General features: G+C 42.5%; 1 long non-coding RNA gene across 1 annotated transcript; it reads left to right on the top strand.

Moving 5' to 3' along the window:
* The first annotated feature begins 1,669 nt into the window (after positions 1 to 1,669).
* On the top strand, positions 1,670 to 4,722 carry LOC147915225 (uncharacterized). Its single transcript, XR_015554403.1, has 3 exons — positions 1,670 to 1,865; positions 3,767 to 3,821; positions 4,471 to 4,722. It is a non-coding gene; the product is annotated as an uncharacterized LOC147915225 (long non-coding RNA).
* The last annotated feature ends 20,410 nt before the right edge of the window (positions 4,723 to 25,132 follow it).

The raw sequence follows: 25,132 nt of genomic DNA, 5'->3' as shown, positions 1-25,132 counted from the left end.
CTCCTTCCATTTTGAATGATAACCTTGCCGGGTAGAGTATTCTTGGCTGTAAGTTTTTTCCTTTTAGCACTTTAAATATATCGTGCCACTCTCTTCTAGCCTGTAAGGTTTCTGCTGAGAAGTCAGCTGATAGCCTTATGGGGTTTCCTTTGTATGTAACTTGTCTGTCTCTTGCGGCTTTTAGGATTCTCTCTTTATCTTTAATTCTGGACATTTTGATTATGATGTGTCTTGGTGTGGGCCTCTTTGGGTTTATCTTGTTTGGGGCTCTCTGTGCTCCCTGTACCTGGATGTCTGTTTCCTTCCTTAGGTTAGGGAAGTTTTCATCAATTATTTCATCAAATAGATTCTCTGCCCCTTTGTCTCGCTCTTCTCCTTCTGGGACACGTATAACACGGATGTTAGTGCACTTGATGTTGTCCCAGAGGTCCCTTAGACTGTCCTCACTCTTTCTAATTCTTTTTTCTTTTACCTGTTCAGCTTGGGTAATTTCTTCTAGTCTTTCGTCCAGCTCATAGATCCGTTCTTCTGTATCCTCTAATCTGTTTTTGAGTCCCTCTAGTGAGTTTTTCATTTCCAGTATTATATTCTTCATTTCTGATTGGTTCTTTTTTATATCTTCCAATTCTTTGTTGACATTCTCACTGAGTTCATCTATTCTTCTCCCCAGATCAGTGAGCATCCTTAACACTCTTTGCTTGAACTCTCTGTCAGGTAGGTTGCTCATTTCTGTTTCACTTAGTTCCTTCTCTGGGGTTTTGTCCTGTTCCCTTACTTGGAATGTATTCCTTTGCCTCCTCATTTTGCCTCTTTCCCTGTGCTTGTGTCTGTGTATTAGGTAGGTCAGCTATGTCTCCTGCTCTTGGATAGGTGACCTTATATAAGTGATGCCTTAGGAGACCTGCCGTGTGCTTCCCTCAGTTCTCAATGTTCCAGGAGTGACCCCTATGTGGGCTACATGTGTCCTTCTGTTGTGGCCTGTTTGCTCTCCCTGTAGGTGCCCAGGGAGGCCGAGTTATGCTCCTGGCCAGCTGTTATAGTGCTCAGCTGCTTGTAGTTGTTGTGGGCCCTTCAGTCTCTTTATCGGGTGTGGGAAGCCCCAGCACATTTAGCTGCAAGTTCTAATACCACATTTGTGTTGCAGTATTTCTTTTAAGTGAGTAGGCCCCCAGTGTGTCGGGTTCTTAGGCTCAGGGGCTTACAATTGCTATAAGCCTCCAGCCTTTAGGTCTCTTGTCAGCTCTCTGAGGATTGCAGCGGGTGGGGCTGGCCTCAGGCATGGGAGCACCCAATTGTTTCAGGCTTTGGAAGGTGGGGCAAACCCCCTATGTGGGCCTTTGAGAAGCACAAGTCTTTTTCAGCTGACAAGCCCCGCCACCCACAGGTCCACACACACAGTCAACACAGTCCTGCCCCATGTGCGTGCCCCGACCTCCTGAAGTGGACCGAGTCTCTCCACAGCGGAAGCCCCATACACTCCACCACCGCCCCACACTCTCCACCCACTCCTTGTGCAGGCCCTGCCCCACTGAAGTGGGCTCAGTTGCCAGGCTGCAGAGAATCCAGTCACCAATCTATGCAGGCCCACAAGTTGCCTGAGGGCTTGTTGTTGGGTGGGGCCAGTCCCTAGGGTGGGCTTGTTGTTGGGTGGGGCCAGTCCCTAGGGTGGGCTGCCTGCCCTGACTGAGCTGGATTAAATCGGTGCTCTAGTGGGTGGGGCAGACCCTGGGCTAGCAGGCCCCAGGGAGAACTCCAATGGCGTCTGTGTCAGCACTCCCACACCAGGCCACAACAATGGCCGCCCCCAATGTCCCAGTCCCTGGAGAGGTCTCACCTCTCACTGCAATGCACTCAGAGCCTATCAGGTGAGTCTCTTTTCAAAAGCACTGTGCACCTATCTTTCTGGTGATTTTAGGTTGCTTTCTGAAACGGGTGAGTTTTCGCGTGGGCCCTTTGAGAGCCGGTTTTAATTTCTTTGTGAACCAGCTTTTCTGGGGGTACTCCCCAATGTTTTAGTAGCAGGCAAAGTCAGATATTATGCCACTCATCTGGATTGTGCTGGGTCCACCAAATGCCTACAGCAGGAGCGCTCCCGGCTCAGGGCCCCGTTCCTCCAGGGAGGGCTGCGGACCTGTGGGCTGCTCCCGGGCGGCCGTGAAGCTGGCGGCTTGTGAAGGCGGCATTTTTTCTCTCCAGAAGGGAGTTTCTGCCTCTTCCACCTCAATTAGGATTGTCTTTTGTTGCAGGGGTTCCTCTTATCCAGTTTTCAGTTCTCTCTCAGGGGTAATTTTTCCACGAGTAGTTGTAAATTGGCTGTGTCCACGGGAGGAGGTGAGTTCAGAGTCTGCTTACGCCGCCATCTTGACTTCTATGTGACATTCTTGGTTTTTAGCTCATAATGCAGGGTTCTGAAATTGAAGAAGGTAAGACAATAAGATATATAAGATGTGTGGCAGAATTAAGCCCGGCTATGAATAACAGAGCCTTGAAAAACAGCAGCTTAAACAAGATAGAACTTTATTTTCCTTTCATTTAAAAGAAATCTATAGGTAGTCAGTCCAGGAGTAGCATGGCGCTCCATGGTCGTCAGGGACTAGAACTTCTTCCAGCTTTCTCTATCTGCCATGCTTGGGCTGTGGCACATGATGGCTGCTGGAGCTCCCTGTTTGAAGCAGCTAGAAGATAAAAGTGAAGTTGAAGGGTGTGCCCCTTCCTTTTAAGGTGACTTCTTATAATTTCTATAATTGCCTCTTTTTTCTGCTTATATGTGATTGGCCAGAACTTAATCACATGGCTACACCCGGCTTCAAGGGAGGCTGGGAAATGTAGTCTATTAGCTGGGTGCATTGAGCCCAGAGAAATATCAGGTTTTGTTATAAGAAAGGGAAGGACCAAGATCAAAAGGCTATTCGCAATGTGCCTCCACTTCCTTTCTAACTCTAAACTGTGATGAATAACTGACTATCTCTGCTGTTCTGAATGCTAAGAAGAATGTCTGTTTATACACATTATCATACTTAATCCTCGTATAGTCAACAAAATGCCACAGGATGGGAGTCAATAATTTAAAATTATGAAACAAAATGGAGTGCAATAACAACTCAACACATGGGTTTGTTACTGCACCAGGTTCGTTTTGCCTGCCACCCAGAAAACCGATCACCGACAGGATAAGATTGCAGGGAGAGGGGGGTTACTCACAAGGCAGCCACGTGAGGAAATAGGAGAATGAGTCTCAAATCCGCTTCCCCAAAAACAGGGACTCAGGGATATTTATCTGGAAGGGGGCAAGGTGGTCTGAAATGTGGAGATAGCTGATCGGAAGTGAGAAGAGGTGAGGTAATTGATGATCTGCGCAAGCGTAGTCAGACTTCATGCTCTTCATAGGATGCATGTTCACAAAATGGCAGCGTTGGCATGACCCGAGGGTGGAGTTTTTAGCCTCTTGACGTCAAAAGGTCGCTTATTGGACATCTATGCGGGCCCAGTTGATGGGTTGGTGGTCTCAACCAGCCTGAAGTGGACAAGGGGTTCAAATTCCTGAAAAACAGCTCAAACATCCATTACCATGGTGACCCAGGCTTCAAGGAGAGGTTATCTATAAGAATCTAGTGGGAGTCAGATAGCATATTGCCTAAACAGCACAGTTAACAATGGGCGGGTAAACAGCTAAAAGCTATAGTCAGTAATTGCAAAAAGGAAAAAAACTTGAGTCTTTAGTCCCTAGCTACTTAATCATCAATGGCCATCTTTTTGCTGGTTTCAGGTTCAAAATCTGATTCATTTTCAACTGAGTAATCTCAGCTGACCTATGATGGGAGGTAAGAAAAACCCCAAAAAAGTATTTAAAATTTTTTTTTTTACTTTGAGGTAGTGATATCTTTGTGATTATTGTTTAATAGCAAGTTTTTTAAAACACTATGCTGTTTTTTCTATATACGATTTTTAAAAAGATATTTGATATGCTTAAGAGAATGTGATGATTAAATTCTTATGTCTGGTCTATTAGATGAAGAATTATTTAAACTCAGAAATATTTTGTGAGATTTATAAGTCTGCATTATTAAATGTTTGAGGTGTTTGAGAGAATAAAATATAGTAAACACATGTTTATAGTTTGAAATGTCTAAAGGAATCTGATTAATTATATAGGAGGTATTGATCACTTAAGAAGTTCTCATTCATTAAATCTATGAATTAACTGAACATTAATCAAAGAATGAGTGAAAAGTGTTCCATTTGATTTATAAAGAGATATGATCTAATATATAATAGCATAAAAATACAGTATAAAAATAATATCTGTGTATTGTGCTTAATGGCTTAAAAAACAGCAGGTTTAAAAATGAAAACCTTTAGTATAATGGATGTTATTAAAATCCAAGTAATTGGGAGTGCTGCTTTGCACACACAAAAGCCTTCTCAGTCATTAAAAAACTACCAACAGGTATTATTGCCCCCATTTCACAGACGAAGAAGACAGTAAGACTCAGAATAGTTAAGTCATTCGCCTCAGGTCCCCCAGTGGGTGACACAGCTGGGATTCGAACTGTGCTTCCCACCCTTTCTCAGGTAAGGCTCGAGTTCTATTCCTAAGAGGCAGCTCTGGGTCCTCCTCGCTCAACGGCAGCTAGGAAGCTCTTTTTCTCTCTGGCTAGAATTGAGGTACCCTGGCTGATGCACTGAGAGCCTCCAGGACCCCTCACATGAGTGAAAGAAACAAGTGCCACATTTATATTGGTTTTAATTAATGTGTTTTAATTGAAAAATTAATATATACACATAATAAAAAATCCAATAAAAATTCAGATAGTACAAAAGTGTCTGTTAAATGTAAGTTGTTTTGATTTTCCTCACTTCAGACCTCTACAGTTCCCCTCTGCAGAGGCAACCACTGTAAATACTTTCTTGTGCATCTTTCCAGAAATATTCCATGCATATGCCAACACATTCATAGCCATGTGTACATACTTCTCCCTTTTAAGATTTTCACTATATATTCCGACACTGAATTTTTCTTTTTACTATGTGTATATATTACTTTTTCAAAAACAAATAGGTAATTCTGCCCAGTTCATTCAGTTGAGTAAGAAAGCATCTTTCAGACTGTTCCTTGGGTCACAGGAATTGTAAATTGCTCATGGAGATTCTCTTAAGCACATCTGAATCACACCACAGCTCTCTGAACTGCTCGTTGATAATGCCAATCCAGAACCGCAGGTGCTGTGATTGAGGAGACCGTGCCTGGGTGTGCCTTTATCTATGATCATTTGTCCTTCTCTCCCTGGCATCCAGTTCTTTGCACACAGCTGGATCACTGATGAAGGCTGGGATAGCTCTGATTTGCTTCAGGATTTCAAACCTTTCTGAGGTGATTTCCTCCAAGCTCTGTTGTAATGATCGATGTACAATAACTTTGAAAAGTATAAAACCCTGTAACCAGGCTTGAATACCAGGGAGCAGAGAAATCCCTGTTGAAGAATCAGTGGGAGAACACTTAAAATTATCAAGAAAGTTCAGGGAAATAGCTGGCCATAAGAGAATCTTGCAGAAATGTGCAGTTGCCTGGATACCAGCAATAACCAGTTAAGCCAGTGTTTCCCACACTCTGGGCATTAAAATACCACCTTCATCATTTTTTGCTATATCCGGTACCACTTCTGCTATTATTTACTTATTTATCTTTCAGTAGATTTATTTGTATTTAAATTAAATGTATTAAACTACTATCCACATAGTAGCCAGAGTGATATTTTAAAAATGTCAGTCGGATCACATAGATCCCCACACAGATCCCCTCTGCTCAGAATCTTCCAGTAGCTTTCATCTGAGTTGGAATGTCAGTTGTCTAAAAGGGCTGTGGGATTGTGTCCTGTAAGTGCCCTCCTCTCCTCTCTCCTGCATGCGCCATCCCCATCGTTGAGCCAGCCACAATGGCCTCCTTGCTGTTTCCCAACCTGTCAAGCTCATTCCCAACACAAGGTCTTTGCATTTCCCAGTGGTTCTGCCTGGAATGCTCCTCCTCTAGGTATCTCCTTGTCTCACAGCATTCATACTTTCAGGTCTCAAATGTCTCTCTCTCAGAGAGGTTGATCTGACCAACCTACCCCAAAATGGTGCCTGCTCGTCATTGTATGTGCCTGCCCTGCTTTACTCCCCTTCTTAGCATTTCTCACCACCCAAAATATTATATGATGATTGATTTGTTTAATGATTATCTATCTCCCCTGACTAGAATGTAAGCTCCAAGAGTTTAGGGGCTTACTTTCTAGTTCACTACTGTATTTCCAGAACCTAGATAGTGCCTGGCACATAGTAGGTGCTTAATGAGTAATTGTTGAATGGATGGACAGAGGGATAAAGGAACAGATTTGATTGCCTAGGAATAGACCCTATTATTTAATATGGGAGGCTTCACCAATAAATGGGATGAATGGATTAGTCAATAAAAGTTATAGAAAAAGCTGACTAGCTTTTTATTGAAGTGAATATAGTTACTTTCCACTGTCATACAACTAACTAAATATGTGTCCAGATGGATTAAAAATGTGGATAATTTAGAGCAAATCATTAAAAAAAAAACCCCTGAAAATATAGCTAAATTTTCTTCTGATTTCTCATTGAGAAAGAACTTTCCACACAGTGGAAAAATAATAAATAAAAAGATCAATACAGTTGAATTCACAAACACTGTTAATTTCTTTAGAATATTTATTGCATTAGGTATTGTTTGTTTGTTTTGCTTTTCTCAGGGAAATGCAAATTAAAATCATAGTGAAGTCCTGCCACACATCTATTACAATGGCTAAAACCCCCCAAAAAACAAACAAAACAAAAACAAAACTGGCAACACCAAGGGCCAGTGACAATGTGGAGCGACTGAAATGTTCATACAGTCCTGGCAGGAATGAAGAATGGCACAGCCATTTTGTAAAACATTGGCAGTTTCTTGTGAAGTTAAATATATACTCACCATACAACCCAGTGATGCACTTTGAGGTATTTACCCAAGAGAATGAAAATTTATGTTCAAACACTTGTATGTGAATGTTTACAGTGACTTTACTTATTATTGACAAAAACTGGGAATAACCCAAATGTCCTTTAACTGGTATATGGAAAAACAAAATGAGGGATTCCATACAGTAGAGTACTGCTCAGCAATAAAAAAAGAACACAGTACTGATATACACAATAACATGGATGAATCTCTCAAACTCTTTATGCTCATTAAAGGAAGCCACACTCAAAAGTCTATGTTCTGTGTGATTCCGTTTATATGACATTCTGGAAAAGGTAAAACTATAGAGATGGAAAACAGATTGGTCCAGGGGCTGGAAGTGGGAAAAGGTCAACTACAAATGGGCGTGTGGAAACTTTTTGGAGGTGATGGGAATATTCTATATTTTGATTGTGATGCTGGTTACCTGACTATATATGTTTATGGAAATTCATAGAACGTTACACTAAAAAGGGTGAATTTTACTATATGTAAAATATATAACACAATAAACCTGACTTAAAAAAAAAAGATAAAATTAAAAGGTAAGCAAACTAGAAAATATTTTTAAAAACCAAAGTATTTATATTAATACATAAACAGTATATAAATTTGATCAGAGAAACTCTAGTCGCTAAATAACAAAGGAAAAAAATTGTTCATTCTAACTAGTAATCAACTAATAGAGATTAAAGCACATCGAGATACCATTTCCCATGTTCATTCTCTTCCTCCACTGCCTTTATAAAAAGGTTAACACAGAATGCTGCTCAAGCGTGGAGGGATACATATGCTCACGTAATTTTGATGAGTGTCAGTTGGTTCAAATCTTCCTGGGAAGCAGTCTGGCAAATCTATAGCAAGAGATTAAAAAGTATTCATGCTTTTTGTTGCAGTAATTTTACCACTGAGAATTTATCTTAAGGAAATACACCGAAGAATAGTTTTATGTATAAAGTATATATACAATATAAACATAAAGAATTTTTTATGTATAAAGATAGTTGGCACAAATTATTTACCATAGTAAAAAGTCTGGAACAACCTAAGTGTCTACATTAAGGTAACGGTCAAAAAAATTACGGTTTATTTATTTGAAGAAATAGCATAAGGTAGCCATTGAGAATGATGTTTTTGAAGAATTTTAATGATAGAAAAAGTGATCATGAAATAATGTTAAGAATACAGAATAGTATAAAAAGTATAATGTCAGCTGTGTAAAAGTATTCATACATAAAAAAGTTCGGGAAAATAATTTGCTAACATGTTGATCATAGTTATCTGTGGTAGCTGATTTTATTTTCTTTCTTATCAGCTTCTGTTTTTTCTTAAAAATACCCCCCAAAAATGTTATTGTGAAGGAAGCATTCTAAGTTTAAAGGGCCTCAGAAGATACCCCTGACCTGAGGTTCCAGACCACTGGTGCTACTGTTCCACAGAAGCACTCCATATTGAAAATCTACTGTGTGGTTTTCGTCTCCAAAAACTATAAGCCACAACATTTTGAAATAAAATACAATACAATAATGTTTGGAATATAGTAGAGATTTTCTTAGAAATTAATTTATGGCTCTGTTTATACTTCTGTAGTTCAAGTTCAAACTTTTAGATATGAGATTCAAGACTCTCTAAAACTTCACTGTCCAGTACGGTAGCCACTAGCCACACGTGGCAGCTGAGCACTGGAACCCTGGCCAGTCCTACCCGAGGGGCACTGCAAGTGTGGAATACACAGCAGATTTGGAAGACTTCAAATGAAAAAAAGAATATAAAATATATTGTTAATAATTTTTTATATCGATACACGTTGAAATAACATGTTGTATGCGGAGGTTAAATTAAATGTATTATTACAACTAATTTTGCCTATTTCTTCTTACTTTTTCAATATGGTTACTAGAACATCTTAAGTTTTTTATCTATATAGCTTGCATTATGTTTCTGTTGGGCAGAGCTGCTTTACAATCCATTCTCAATCTAGCCTTTGAGCCCTGTTTCCTGCTTGCACGTGCACAAACAATATAGACCCCTCCTTCATTCCCATCTCAGGATAAAATGCTATTCCTCCTGCGCTTTTCTGCTGCTATTTCCTCAGGCTGCAGGGCCTTTCTCCACCTTAATTCATGCTTAAATCCTATTTTTCCTTTGGCCCAACCGAAATGCTGCCATATCAATGAAGTTTTCTCCATTAATTAGGGATACGATTCAGCTGCATGCAATAAAAACCAGGTAGGTACCTCAATCAAAGAAATGTTTTTCTTTCTCATGTATCCAGAGGTGGGCCATCTAGGGCTGGGGCAGCAGATCCTGGGCGTCATCAGCCTCCAAGCTCTTCCTGCCTTTCTGTTTCACCATCCTTGGTGTAGGGCTTTTCTATTCACGGTCACTTTATAGTCACAAGATGGCTGCTCCACCTCCAGCCATAAATCTGCATTCCAGGTAGGGAGAAGAGAAAGAAAGTAACAAAGAGGAAGGGAGACATCTATAACAGGAAAGCAAACTTTTCTAGAAATTTTCAGCAGACTTTCACTTGTTTCTCATGGGCCTGTATTATGTCAGAGACCCCAGTTCGTAAGAGAGAGGAAAATATAGGTCTTTTTGTTTTTGCTGTTGTTGTCAGCCTTGTTCGTGGCTTTGGTTTTGATTTTTAGCTGGACACGTTGATGCAAGGACATATTTGTAAAGAAAAGGGGGTTCTAGTAGCGCAGGCCAACATCTTTGATTTTAGTGATCAAAACTTATTTCCCTGGATGGTGCTGGAGACACACTAAACATTTTTACTATTTTGCTTCCCCTTTCCTAGCCCTGAGGGGGATTTCATTTCTTCCATAAACATAGTTTTTCTTCAGGCAAAGAACAATAGTTTATCACATTTTGGATTTTCTTAGTTCCCATCACAGGCCAGTCTTGCCTCTGGGGCCTTTTCATTCATTTTGCACAATGCCTGGAGTCTAAGAGTTTTTCAGGAAGCTGGAAAAAATGTCTTGGCTTCTAAACGCACAAAGAAAACAGTGACATCAAAAATCATTAAATATTTAGTTAATTTTCAATGAAATATATAGTTATATTCAATACATTGTTACATTTAGTATTCACAAATATGTTTGAAATATATTTGCAGATTATGATTTTGCTTTCCTGAGTATGCATAATAATTATACAGAAATCATAGCCAATCAGAAATTAAATCATCTTCTCCTAGCTTTAGTGGATATTACAGTTGCCTCCCCATACCCTTTCCAGCTGGGTTATTGCTCCCAGCCTCTCACAGTACCTGTAATTCTAAGTGAGCGAGTGAGCTGGAAACGGAGAGGTCTAAGCCATTCAAGCCAATGAGATGTGAGTAGAAGTGTCCTGGCCTTGTCTCCCCACCCCTTCTAATTGTGAATGAGGAAGGATTTTGCCCTATTGCTGCTGGCAGCATCTATCTCAACCAGAAAGAGCCCTAGGCTTAGACAGAGCCTCCACTTGTGGTGTGCAGAGCAAAGACACAAAACTGATCTGGCCACTGAAAACATGAGAACTGCACTGAATCAACAACTCGGAAGTCTGACCTTCCTCTAGACTTCCAGTTGTGTGTGCCAGTGAAACTTGGTGTGCTCTGTAGTGCCAACCTCATTAAAAACAAATGACATAGGGGCCAGCCCTGTGGCGTAGCAGCTAGGTTCATGCGCTCCGCTTCGGTGGCCCAGAGATCGCAGGTTCAGATCCCGGGCCCGGACTTACGCACCACTTATCAAGCCATGCTGTGGCAGCGTCCCATATAAAGCAGAGGAAGATGGGCAAGGATGTTAGCCCAGGGCCAATCTTCCTCAGCAAAAAGAGGAGGATTGACAACAGATATTAGCTCAGCGCTAATCTTCCTCAAAAAAATAAATAAAAATAAATGACATAGTTAAGGTTTAAGAAACATGCAGCTCTCATAATCTCATCCCCTAGTTTATCTGAAGGACACTGAGACTTGTGAATCAAGTAATTTACTCAAAGTTTGCTGTATTAGTTTGCTAGGGCTGCCATAAGAAAATACCAGAGACTGGGTGTCTTAAACAACAGGAAATTTTCTTCTCACAGTCCTGGAGGCTAGAAGTCCAAGATCAAGGTGTCAGCAGGTTTGGTTTCTTCTGTGGCCTCTCTCCCTGGCTTGCAGATGGCCAAACATACCACACCTGATGCTGGACGGATTAATTGACAGCAGTTTACTAGTTACAGACACTCACCACCTGTGGGAGGACATCACACACCTCGTAGGGTCACACAGGGGTGGCACTTGGGAGTCGAGTGAACAAGCAGGGGCTGTGGGAGACACGAGAGGTAGTAACAAGAGGACATGGTGACCCCGGGTTCCCATGGGATGATGTGATTGGCTTGTTTGAATGATTTCATAGGCTGGCAGGGAAGTAAAACCCCATCAGGTTGAGGACCAGGTGGAGTGTAGCTGGTCCAGCTAATAGGAAACTAGGGCAGTGGGGAGCCTTTCTCACTGGGTGGGAGGCATAACTGGTGAAAGCAGGAGAGCTCATGGTTAGCCCTCCGGGGTCCTACGAGGCTCAAAGATGTCAAGGCAGCACATGAGATTTTAGGCCTTACACTATAGATATGAGGGGGAATAAGACACAGTTCCTGACTGCAAGGAGCTTGAATTCTCCAGGATGGGGTGAGAGTGGGGGTTGGGGTCATGGGAGTGTCAAACTATTATAAATGGTTCTGACTGTAAGCACAGGAGGACCTCTGAGCATATAGAGGAAATTGGGTACAGTAATTGAGACAGATTGGTTTCAAAAAAACATGGTGCTTGGCTAGAAACATGGTACTCAAAGGTGGATAGGATACATGGTTAGGGGGAGCTAATTAGGGGGACATTTCAGAAGAGGAATGGGGTGAAAAAATTCTTGCTTGTGTTTAAAGAACACTCAATTCATTTATTCAAGATATACTCATTGAGGGCCTCCTTGGGGCACAGGCCTTCCAGGGGATAGGGTAAAAAAGAAGCTCTAAGGACAGTGTAGGCCTTGTCTTCGGGTGTCTGGTCCAAGTTGGGGTGAACTCTGGGGCAGTGGCATCCCAGAAAGGCATTTGGCCGGGGCCTGCCATTCACTGAGGGCCTCAAATGTGCACTTTGGACATAATCTCCAATGAGGTGAGACAACCACAGAAATACACCAACAGATAAAAAGATACTCAATTTGTAATTTTAATTGTCATAAACACTTAAAACATACTCCAATTTTAATCTTTTTCAGCATTTATTTTATTTTATTTTATTTATTTATTTTTTGTGAGGAAGGTCAGCCCTGAGCTAACATCTGTGGCCAAGCCTCCTCTTTTGGCTGAGGAAGATTGGCCCTGGGCTAACATCCGTGCCCATCTTCCTCTACTTTATATGTGGGACTCCTGCCACAGCATGGCCTGATGAGCAGGGCGTGGGTCCACGCCCAGGATCTGAATCTGTGAACCCCAGGCCGTGGAAGCAGAGTGTGTGAACTTAACCACTGCACCACCGGGCCGGCCCCAGCATTTATTTTTTAATTAATATACAAGCACCTTTAAGAAGGTGGAGTAGCCCTGGTGTCCCTCCACTTCAGGGAGGCCCTGCTAGCCAGACTGCTCCTGGTGGCCCCCCCTAGAACCTGGTTGGCTCTTCAGGGCTCACCTGGGACTCCCTCCTCTTGGTCCACGCTGAGTGTTCCCATCTCAGCACACCCTGGAGCAGTTGGAACTTAATGCTGCAGCCAACTGAACCACCCAGTGTGTACAGCAGCCACAAACAGAAAAAGAAGCCTCTAACTTACTGAAGGGAGCACTATGTTCTTTCCAGAACAAGGCAGTCATTTTCGGGTACACGAGTGTGTACCCCCTAAGATATTTATCAGAGACTTATTTCACCTCTTGTACTTGGCAACCAAAACACATAGATGTATACCAACACGTCCTCAGGATCCTTCTGATTTTATATCACAAATGGCCTCTGAGAGAAAAGATAAAGGGGCGTTCTCTGGCTCCAGGAAATCACTATGACTTAAGTTTCTTTTTCTTAATGAATGACTATGTGCTATGTATTATTTATTTGTGTTACACCAAATAGTTTAGCTGGTGAGATATAAAGAGAAAGAAACCTCACCATATCTTCAGGAATCAACAATGACAACAACAAAAACTTAAAAAAAAAAAAAAAAAAAAAAGAAAAAAACCTTTCATGGATGCAATTATCCCAGTTGACAGCAAAAAAGTCCAAAAGCTAAAATATAAACTCTGATGGCAAGAAATAGATTTGTCCTAGAACAAATGTCTGTACAGATGAGCCCAAAGAGTTCCAGCACAACCAAATTAATCGTTTGGTTTTAGGGGGTAGATGAACACAAACATCACATTAGCCATTCTAAGAACTGTTTGCAGATTTTCAAGACAACCGTGACTGCGTTCACAATGAGCCCCAGGTGATGATGTTCCCGGATCTGCACATCAGGACATCTTTCAGTGTGTGCTAGATCAGTCGGGAGGAAGCCATGCTGACCCTAATGCGGTTATGAGTTCAGCTGACACCTCAGTAGGAAAACACAATATGGCAAGTCCATTCAAGACTCCTCAAGGCACACGATGTCCTGGAACAGGGAGTCCCCCTACCGCGCATTCTCGAGAGGGGGACACTTCTGATGTGTTCTTCAGACCGGATAGCATTTGGGCAACGAGCAGGTAAGGATCATGAGGCTGAGGCAAAGCACACTTACATCCTGAGCAATCTGACTTCATCTGTGGACTGAGGTTTTCTTTGGAACCCTGAATTGATTTCGAACCATAAGGCGTGCTTATAACTGACCCAAGGAGCTCTCGCATGAAGCTTGTGCAGATGTAAACGTGAGATTAGAGGATACTAGATGCTGAAGTAATGTGGGAATTGCTAAAACACTAGTTTCGGCCCTAAATCTCCTAGTGCCATTACTTTGCTCCTGATGGCTCGGTGAGCTGCGATCAGGGAGGTTCCTGCCCCTCGGCCCACTTCACCCGAGCCCAGGAGGCACTGTGGTTTCCATCTGCTCTCTCACTCCTAAAAGGGAACCATCTGGCATCTAAGGCAGCTACGGGAGAGAGCAATTACATGAACAAGTGCATACGTTAAGGTCCCTTTGTCTGACATGATACACAACCCCCCGGAAGTGACCTGTGACCCCTGCATTTTATTTAGGTCAGTGCGGCCAGCACTGTCCGCCTCTTCCTCCTCTATGCAAACGCTGTGAAGAAAAGAAGAAAACTGCCACCGTGGCGGGAGGTGGGGGCTGGGAGGGGCGGCAAGCCAGGAGGCCTGTCCTGGGGAGCCCAAGGCTTTCGGGACCCGCAGGGGTCGGCAGCCACAGAAAAGCCCTTCTTAAATTGTCAGCATCCTGGTGTGGTAGTGTGGGTACACCCAGCTGCCGCCTCCGCCCCCAGCTTCGTGGGTGGACATTTTGTATTTACAGAAAGTGGGTACTCACCAAGTTAATTTCGATTCTTCTCAGAGGAGGACCATTTGAGGTCATCTTGTCTCCCTGCTTTCTGTTTTGCCCCAGCTCCGGTTTATACAGAATGATGCTGAGTGAGTTCTCAATGCTCCGATTGGATCCCGAGGTCCCTGGGCTCCCTGAATAAAGGACAAACCCCTGAGCTTGACACACAAGCCTGGTTGTGAGCTGGTCCCTGCCTTCAGCCCTGGTGCAGATCCCGCCAGGCATCTTCATTTTATTTTTTATTGAGGTGTAATATGCATAAAGAGCACTCATCACAAGTGTACAACTTCATGTATTTTACACGTTTATAGCTGCATACACGATCAATTCCCAGATCAATACATAAGACCTTTCCCCACTCCGTAAGTTTCCCTCGTGCCCCTTCCCAGTCTATACACACCCCACCCACCATCCCGGGTTTTGCCTGTTCTTAAACTGTAGATGAATAAAACTATACAATGTGTATTGTATATCTGTACTCATTCAATGTAAATGCTTGTGAAATTCATCCATGTTGTACATATATTTAGTTCATTTTTTTCTCGCCGAGTATTAATCCACTGTATGAATATATCACTATTTATCTATTCTCTTGCTTCCTCTTCATGTTTCTCTTATGGCACTTAGCACAGTAGAAGGTTTGAATGAAAAGGCACAAGGAGGCCGGGCCCAGCCTGGGAGGCGGTTTCCTGAGGCCTCGGGGGACTCACTCCCGGTGTATAGAGTCTGACCTGGATCCCTGCAGCCTCAGCAGCCTGCACTGTGAGATTTGCAGAGAGACCCGGAGCATCCATGTCCTCAGGACTCGGAGAGAAAGTCAGCACCCATTTATTTATTCATAGTGAGAAGGACAGCCATCATATATTCAGGTGAAAACATTTCATATATTTTTTAAATGGTTCTGTAATATTTATGTAGCGTTTCTTCCAAGGAACCATGAATACATTTAAATAATGAGTTGCCACAACATCCTGGTTAAATAGATTGTTGGAATTTACAAATGAAGAATTTGGTACAAAAGGAAGAACTACGGCTGCCCAAGGCAAACTCGTAAGGAAAAAAACATCAGCCTTAGTCATATCTCTACTTTGCTTTTCCTCAAGCCCAGGAGGCAGAACAGCCAAGTGGTCAAGGCTGCAGGCTCTGGGGCCAGAGGGTGTGGGTTCAGATCCATGCCCTGCTCCCACCTCTGTGACTGGGCAAGTTGCACTACCCCTGCCTGCCTCAGCTCTGCTGCCTGGAAGAACGGGATGGCAACAGAAGTCCAATGAGCTGACAGAGGCAGGGTGATCTGAGAAGTGCTGGCATGTAGCAAGCAATTAAAAAATGTTAAAAGTGCCAGCTTTTATTATCATCAATTTCCTCATTCTCAGAAAATTAGGTCACATTTAGGCATTACTAACCACTAAGGCCTCAGCTTGAGGTCATGATGACGAAATGATCACTTTTAAATTCCTGAGGGACAGGTATTTCTAGAGAAGGGTCAGTGTTGGTGACACTCGACACGTATTCTTTTGATGGCAACTATAAGGAGATTAGAAAAAGAAGACCAAACGTTAGTCAAAGCATCCCAAGGTGATTAAAATGATTTAAATCAATATACTGTGTTAGGGACACTGTCATATATCTGTCTGCTTGTGCTGTTCAGAACACTGTTCTAGAAAAGCAGCCCTGAAGCGTTATTAAAGCTGAGGCCTCTTTTGGGATGTTGCTAAGGATAGTTCACAATCCAGGGCTGCTAATTAAAATCAATTCTACTTATTGTGCATAAATTAGGTCCTACTGAGGTGAGAAACTGCAGTAAAATGATTAAAGAATGAAAATATCTTCTCTGAATAAAAACCAAACAAGGGAGGCTTTACGCTCTCAATTCTATCTTGTTTCTCCTTGGCTGCAGTTGGATAAAAAGAAAAGAGCTCTGAGAACAGAGAGGGAGAAAATCAAAACAAAATCTTTCACGTAATTAGCTTACACAGTCGAGGCAGGGCACACAGAACGTCTGTGAGCAGTAGAGAAGGAAGCCTTTGTGGGCATTGAAAGACAAGCCACGCAGGCATCTGAGCTCCAGCCAGTCCAGAAGTAATGGACAAGTGCCCAGGAAAGGATTTTGATTCCAAGCTAAAATGCCATAAATATGAAAAGTTAAGGAATAGTGTCAGAAGAACCAAATTACATCATAATCACTTATGTCTTTCAAAGGTTACTCTTAAAAAATAACTTGTATTGGTGCATGTGTTCAAGTTCCACTCTTAATGAAAATAATTATTTTTAGATAGCGAGAGTAAGAGAGAGAGATACAGGAAGTCTGAATATTTCCATGTGTTGGATTTTCAAAAACATAAGAGGCCCAACGGGACTTCCAGGGAAAGGCAAATTCCAGGTTGCCAGTTCTTGGTAAAATTCCGCGTTACAGACAATAAGGGGTGGACCCTGGTTCTCCTGGAATTGGAGATCACAGTCTGGGGAGCCCTTCACTGAAATCTGCCTGCAAACCCATTTTGATGATCTACACTGAGTCTGAACACTAACTCTCAAAAAAGAAGAAATTACCTTTTAAAAAATCCCAGTTTCTGGCTTCTCTCATAAGCCCTGACGTTCTGGCCCCCCTGGGCCAGCGGGCCTGCCTACCAGCAGCAGACAGAACCTGAGTATCCAGGCCCTTCTGCGGTTCAGCACAGCCGGTCTGTCTGCCCCACCCCACCGGCTGCTCAGAGGCTTTTGAGCTTCACCACTGCCAAGGATATATGTGTTGGTGGAGGTGTTTTGTGGAGAGGGACAGTAGGACCTTCGGTAAACCTTCTTCAAGGCAAAATCTATCTGTGTCTGTTTGATGGCAAACAGATGGGAGTATTGTGGGATCTCTTTGGGGATCCTAATGGACAGGTCTTTGCTCCACCTGTAAGACGGCAGCAGTCACTTCTCAGGGAGCTAGCGGGGTATAACTATTTGGATAACTACCTCCAGACTGAAATTCTCCAGGGCAGGGGACGCAGTCTCATTCATCGTGTCTCCAGTTAGCACAGTGCATGGCACAAAGTTGGTGCTAATTGTATATTTATTGAATGCATAAAAGTTCCCTGTAATAGACCCCACCCTCTAAATTGAACATGCGAACGTATTTGCTTTTTAAAAAAAGAGTCATTCAGTTCTCTGGATACCATCTCCCTACCATACATGAAAATTTCCATTCATTCTATTGACCTATTAACCAGCAAACCAGACGGGAAAATTACTGGGCCACCTCTGGAGTGCCTTCCAGCACTTAAAATGAGCCTCACAGGAAATGAGCCAAGCGTTTACCAACTGACCACCAGCTGCCCTACAGGGAGAATGGGGATTTGTCACTTGCACATCTGAGCAACATAATGTTTAAATTGGGGCATGCTGGCTTCCACAAACTCAGTGAAAAATTCTTGTGTCAACCAGCTGCTTTTACTTTGTGAAAAGGACACTGTTTTTCAGTGTTCCAATGTACTTGGCCAGATTTTCACCAGGATAATGGTGAGCAAATGCTGGCTGTTTATAAACCCTGCTTATAAACCAGGGATTCCAAACTCAGAAGCCTACAGGGCCAGGCGGGTACTGGACGTGAGTGACATGTGGTGGGACGCCACGAGGGCAGCCACTCCTCTGCTGCGAGTAGCTGCAGCTGCTGCGGGAATCTGGGTCGAGCGTTGCCAGTCTTCCCGTGTTTCAAGAGAAGCCGGGTATCTGGACTTATACAGGCAGTTCCAAATTAAACAACAACAAAAACAGGCCAAATTGAGCAGGCCAGATGGAGCCCTAACCCCTCAGGTTTTTGAAATTTGCTATTTAACCAGGTAGGGAATAAAGTTCCTCTTGTGAAGACTTTCATGGTGCCACCTAAGGCACCTGAGTGGTCCCTCAGAGCAGTAGAAGATCTCCCCTCCCCCACTGCAAAGGGGCCTGGGACCCTCTGAAAAGAAACGTAGGTTTTATTCTTCTCTTATTCTTAATGAGGCACTTTGGAATCTTTACAAAAAAAGAACCATATAAATGTATTTAACTTGCAAAGCACCCATGTGGAAATGAATTGGTAATATTAACTAAAGACAACAACATAACTCTTCTGCAGGCAGCTGAGACTGTTGTGCACATTAGCATGTATATGTGTGTGTATATGTGTGTGTATTTTTTTTTTACCAGAAGTAATTGATATTTGTTTTAAGAATGCTTTTTTATTCCAAATTGGGTTTTAGCAGTGTTTTTTCCCTCATCAAATAACCACGGGAGGGAAATACATCCCTTGCCCAGAGCTGTTTTGTTTTGAATGTGGGGAAGGAAATGGGAAAACTTTTCAGGCTTTGATCCCTGGACCAGATTACTTTCTGACTCACAATGAGGCCACAGAGAGGACATGTGACGAGGACAAATGCTGAGACCCTGCACAACCCGAGGCATTGGGTTAGGCCCCTCTAGCTTGATTTCTTTTATTTTATAGTAATAGTGAAAATAAGACAATGATATTATCACTTCTGTTCTGCCTGTGTGTCTTACTTTGCGGGAAAAAAAAGTTGTGACTAAAAGTCGAGCCAATTCTGATTTTTAAATTTTCATTAGTAAAGTGGAGACATTAACAACTACTGTGTAGGATTTTTGTGAGCATTGATAAGTTTAACTTCAGAAAACACCTAGAAGAGTACCCAGTGCATAGTAGACCTGAAGAGGTAGTAGGTAGTTTTATACTTTATACTTTCATTTATGCTTCATAACCTTGTGGCTCTGACTGTGGCCTCGGATCAGCAGTGTCAGCATCCTCCGGGGGCTTGTTGAAAATGCAGGATCTCAGACCTCGCCCCAGACCTACCAGCGTAGGCCATGGGGGCTGCTATAACAAATTACCACAGACCAGGCAGCTTAAACAACGAGCATTTATTTCTCACAGTTCTGGAGGCTGGAAGGCTGAAATCAGGGTGCTGGCATGGTCAGGTTCTTGTTGAGGGCCTCTTTTTGGTTACAGATGGCTGTCTTCTTGCTATGTTCTCACAGGACAGAAAGACAGAGAGCTGGCTCTCTGGACTCTTCTTATATGGGCACTAGTCCCATTCCTGAGGGCTCCACCCTCATGACTTAATTACTTCCCAAAGGCCTCACCTCCAAATACCATCACTTTCGGGATTAGATTTCAACATATGAGTTTTCGGCGATGCCAAGTTTCAGTGTATAACACCTGTCTGAAACAAAACCTGCATTTTAGCAAGAGCCCAGGTGATCCGTGTGCTCAGCCAAGCTGGAGAAAGCACAGCTTTATAAAGTGAACTTTGTACTTAGAACTTTTCACGTTTTAAATGTTCTTAAATAGTGTTCAGAAACTTGAATTCTTTTGCACCATCTGTACAATATTTGCTATATCTGTATTCCATGTGCACCATTATTAATACATATTTTGAAGTCTTAATTTAAAAAAAAAAGACTTTAGCCTGCTCCTAAACAGCTATTAATGTGTTTTATATCCTATTTATATTTATTTCTAATATATTTTGAAATAAATCATTAACTATTAAGTCAAAAAGGTCCTCCATGTACCGGGCCGGCCCTGTGGCTTAGCGGTTAAGTGCGCGCTTCCTGATGCTGGCGGCCCAGGTTCAGATCTCGGGCGCGCACCGACACACCGCTTCTCTGGCCATGCTGAGGCCGCGTCCCACATACAGCAACTAGAAGGATGTGCAACTATCTACTGGGGCTTTGGGGGGAAAATAAATAAATAAATCTTAAAAAAAAAAAAAGGTCCTCCATGTACCACGGAAAGCATCCTGGCGTGCCTAGGGCACACACACCATTTTTCGGGCAACACTCTCCCAGGGGGACTCACTATTTATTTATAAGAAGGTTGTGCTAAGTGATTTAATAAAGTGAAGACCCTTTTTCAAATCTGAATAATCACTCTCTGGTTTTTCTATTTTGTCAGTTCAAACTGAGGCTGCATGATGTGACGGAAAAGATTTTACCAGTCTGATAGACCACTTTCTAGCATGTATCTGGGCCAGATTCCTTCCTCCTTTCTTTCTTAACTTCCATCAGCATCCATTCAGCAACCACTACATGCCAGGCCCTTGTGTTTGGCGTGGAAGACAAAGTAGAGGAAGACAGTCCTCTTCCCTAGCTTGTGACAAGTGTAGCAGAACGCGACGAGGGTGATGGTGAAGCAGTGCTCAGGACGTCATGGAAGCACAGAGCAGAGCACCTGGCCCAGCCGTGGGGTCCAAGCAAGGCTTCCTGGCAAGAAGTACAGCCTTCGCACAAACCCAAAGGATTGGCGAGGGGCCAAGGGGAGGGCATACAAAAGGGGATGTACCACGGGCAAAGCGGCAGAGCAAGACACAGTAAGGCAGGTCTCAGCTTCTTCATTTGTCATGTGAAATAGGAAGGACTCCTACGTCATTAGGTCACTGAGAATAAAAACACTAAAGTATGTGTCTATCTGTGAGAATTACGTGTCTGCATGTTCGGAGATGTATACCAAGAGAGAGGCAGTGCCAAGTAAGAGCTACATTTCCACTCCTAGTTAGATATCCAAGAGAAATGAAACATGTCCACATAAAAATTTGTGCACAAGTATTTATAGCATCATTATTCATAATAGCCCCAAAGTAGAAACAACCCAAATGTCCATCAACTGATGAATGGATAAATAAAGTGTGGTATATCTATACAATGCAATATTATTTGGCAATAAAAAGAAATGAAGTATTGATACATGCTACAGTATGTGTGAACCTTGAAACATCATGCTAGATAAAAGAAGCCAGAAACAAAAGGTCACATATTATATGATTCCATTTATATGAAATGTCCAGAATAGGCAACCTAAATTCAATAGATTCTTATAGATCTATAAATCTATAAGGACAGAAAGTAGACTAATGGTTGCCTAGGACTGGAGGTGGGGTAGGGGTGGCAAGTGATTGCTAATGGGTACGGGTTTCTCTTTCGGGTGAGGAAATGTTCAAAAATTGTGGTGATGGTTTTACAACGCTCTGGATATTATAAAAACTACTGAATTGTACACTTCAAATATTTGAATTGTATGGTATGTGAATTATATCTTAATAAAGCTATTATTTTTCTTAAGTAATAACTAACACTCTCATAGCATAACATAGGCACAGTTCTAAGTGTCATATATGTGTAAACTATTTTAATTCTTACAATACCCAATGAGACTGATACCATGACAGCCCCCAAGGAGACTGCCCAGGGCCATAGAGCCAGTAAGTGGTAGGGCTGTGATGTGAATCCAGAGAGGCTGGCTCTGGCCTGTACACACTTAACTTCCACTCTACATTATCCTAGCTTGGGGACCATTAAAAGCTTCAGTTTTAGACTCAGATAAACCTGGGTTCTGATCTTGGCCCTGTCGCTTACCGGCCAAGTGATCTCGGGCAAGTTCATGAAGTCAGTTTTCTGGTGTGTTAACTGGAGATAATAATAGGGCCTGCCTCCTAGGACTGGTGTTCAGCACAGGGACCATCTGTAGTAAGCCTTTACTGATGGTGAGGTCCTTCTCTTATGTAGCACTGTTGCTGGTTTAAGAACTGAAAAGCACACACAAATCAAAGCAGCAGGCAGCCTAACACCATGGAGACTTGAAGAGTCAGCTTATTATTTCCACGAGTACAGACTTTTGTTTTCCACATAGAAATGGCCTGGTAAACTGGTGGTCTGGCATTCTACCTTTTACATAATGTAACTTAAAATTAAAGGTTTTAATGAGGATAAAAATATTTGCCACATGCACTAAGCATTTGAAATATTAAGGATTTGCTTTTTATTGCATGAAAATAAGCAGAAGTGTGGGACGGAGAAAGAAATGTGTCACTTCCCCAGCACTGGCCTGCAAGGGCAGAGTGACCTTACAGGAGAAGAAGCATGCCAGGAATTTTCAAACTAATCTAATTTTAAATTTATGGATTTTTATTTCATCTTGTAAAGACATACTTATTCTTGGAAGGAAAACCCCCAACAACATTAGCGATAAATTAAGTTATATAAGTTTTGCTGGCAAACCCACACTGCACTGTGCTACAGAGCTCGTTTGCAAGGCAGGGAAGCAAGTCAGAGTCCACCACAGTCCTCTCAGTGCCCAGAATGTTTCTTTGAACACAATTTGTGACCAGAATTAATTTATTTATTTTTATTTTGGTGGTGGCACAGTTTGCTACGGTGTGATTCAGTCTCTTCTTTCATCTCCTATAACTTTTCTTCTAACATTAAGGAACCAGATTTCCACAATGGGAAACGCACCACCACCCCTTCAGTTGTTCACATCATCTTTGGTTCCTCGTTTCCTCTCCCATGTCCAGTCTGTGAGTACATTGCCTAGGCTTCCTCCCAAATATATCTTGAATCTTTTCACTTCTCTCTAACTCCTTTGCCACTGTTATTCCAAGCTCCCTACCTCTCCTGCCCGGACCACTGTAATAATCGTCTATACGTTCCCTCTGCCTCCTTCTGTGCTCCCTGCAGTCAATCCCCACAGAGCAACCAGGGAGACCTTTTAAAAATACTCCTCAGGTCAGTCTCCTGCTTACAACCTATCAAAAGTCAAAATCCAGATATACAGTTGGAATATGAAGAGGTATTCAACATCATTAATCAGCAGGGAAACTAAAGTTACAGCGACAACGAGATACAACTGCACATCTGCCAGACTGGGGAGAATTTTAAAGATTAAAAAGACTGACAATGTCAAGTATTGCTGAGGATGTAGAGGAACTAGAACTCTTATACGCTGCCAGTGGAAGGGAATATATAATGAATTCGGCAATGTCTAATAAAGCTAAACGTACGCTGACTCTATGACCTCGCAATTCCACTCCTAGGTATGGACCCAGGATAACCGAGTCCCTATGTCCACTAAGAGATGCTCAAGGATATTTATACCAGCTTTATCTGTAATAGACAAAAATTGGCAACAATCTAAATGTCCATCAACAGTACAATAGATAAATGATGATGTATTTATATAACAAAATACAAGTAATAAAAAAAGAGTGAACTACTGGCATATGCAACAACATAGATGAATCTCTCAGATTAAGCAATTGAAGCTAGACAAAAGTTTGTACTGTATGATTCTATTTATAAGTTCAAGTATAGGAAAAACTAATCTGCAGTGATAGAAGGCCAGCTGGTGGTTCCTGGCACTTTATCTTTGCCAGGGACTGGGGTTGAGGGATGGTTAGATTAAGTGGCACGAGGGAAGCTTCTGAGGTTTGGAAATGTTCTATATCTTTAACTAGGTGGTTGTCTCACGTGTTGTGTGTGTTGTCATCAAGTTGTACGCTTTCTGTGCACCTTACAATGTGTATTTTAAAAGGTCAATGGCATGCCACTGCACTTAGAGTAGAATCGACACATGATATCATGGTTTGGATGCCGCCTTCCTTTCTTCACCTTGTACTCCATTCCCCCTTGTTCTTTTTGCTTTTGCCACACCGGCCTTCTCATTTTCCCTCAAACATACCACTTCTTACCCGTTACTCCATTTTATTTTCTTTATAGCCCCTACCGCCACTAGAAATTATTTTATTTGATGACTTATTTATGTCCCGCTTTCCTCCTCTAGAATGTCAGCTACATGAGGGTGGACTTCTTGTCTACTTTATTCACTCCCTCTCCCGAGTGACCACAACAGGGCAACTGTAGGACTTAGATATTTGTTCTATGAATTCATGATACGATCTTCAATTATTTGTAGAAAGTTACACCTCTGAGTGTTTACAATATCTTGATATTCTTTTGTGTATGTGTGTGTGAGGAAGATTAGGCCTGAGCTAGTGTCTGTTGCCAATCCTCCTCTTTTTTTGCTGAGGAATATTGGCCCTGGGCTAACATCCTTGCCCATCTTCCTCTACTTTATATGGGACGCCGTCACAGCATGGCTTGACAAGCAGCGCTTCTGTCCGCGCCTGGGATCCGAACCTGCGAACCCTGGGCTACTGGAGTGAAGCATATGAACTTAACCGCTATGCCACTGGGCTGGCCCCCCATATCTTAATATTCTTAACAATACCTCAGGTGAAAGATAGCTATTATGACCATTTTATAAATATGATATATGACAAATTTATTAATTTATATCCTCTGTGAGTATTTATTAAATGTTCACTACAAGCAAGGTTGTTTAGCTGCTATTATCTGGTGGTGCAATGAGGGATTATAGAGGGAGAATTGGAAACACAGGAGACAGGAGTAGGAATTGAGGGACTATGTCCTACAGTTGGTCTGCAAGTGGAAGAAGGTCATAGCTGCATGTGAGTCTGAGAGGGAATTATGGCTGGGGATATGAATTTATTGGTGAGGAAGTGGAAGATTTTGAGAATTCTCACTTGATGGCTTTTATTTCCTCTGAAGTAGGAGGCCAGGTCATGTGCCGAGAAAGAGAAGGGCAGGAGGAGGCGAGGGAGCTCGAAAACCTGCAGTGGTTTCCTGTTCTTCATGCTCAGGGCACACGTTCTCCAGCGTAGGAGCACCGGCTTTGCCTCTCCAGGCTGAAGGTTTGCAGGACGGTGCAGGGATAAGGCAAGGGGTAAGGGAGCGGTGGGTCTTCATAAGATGTGGAGGAAATGGCAACAGCGTGAGGAGTCAAGAATGGAGATGAAAGGCTGTGAAGCCAGGAGGAATCTGAGAA

Source organism: Ceratotherium simum, chromosome 15 (genome assembly GCF_057802395.1).
Source record: "Ceratotherium simum simum isolate JZ-2026a chromosome 15, ASM5780239v1, whole genome shotgun sequence".
NCBI classification, from domain to species: domain Eukaryota; kingdom Metazoa; phylum Chordata; class Mammalia; order Perissodactyla; family Rhinocerotidae; genus Ceratotherium; species Ceratotherium simum.
The sequence above is the reverse complement of the archived record's forward strand: the minus strand, read 5'-3'. Positions and strand labels throughout refer to the sequence as shown.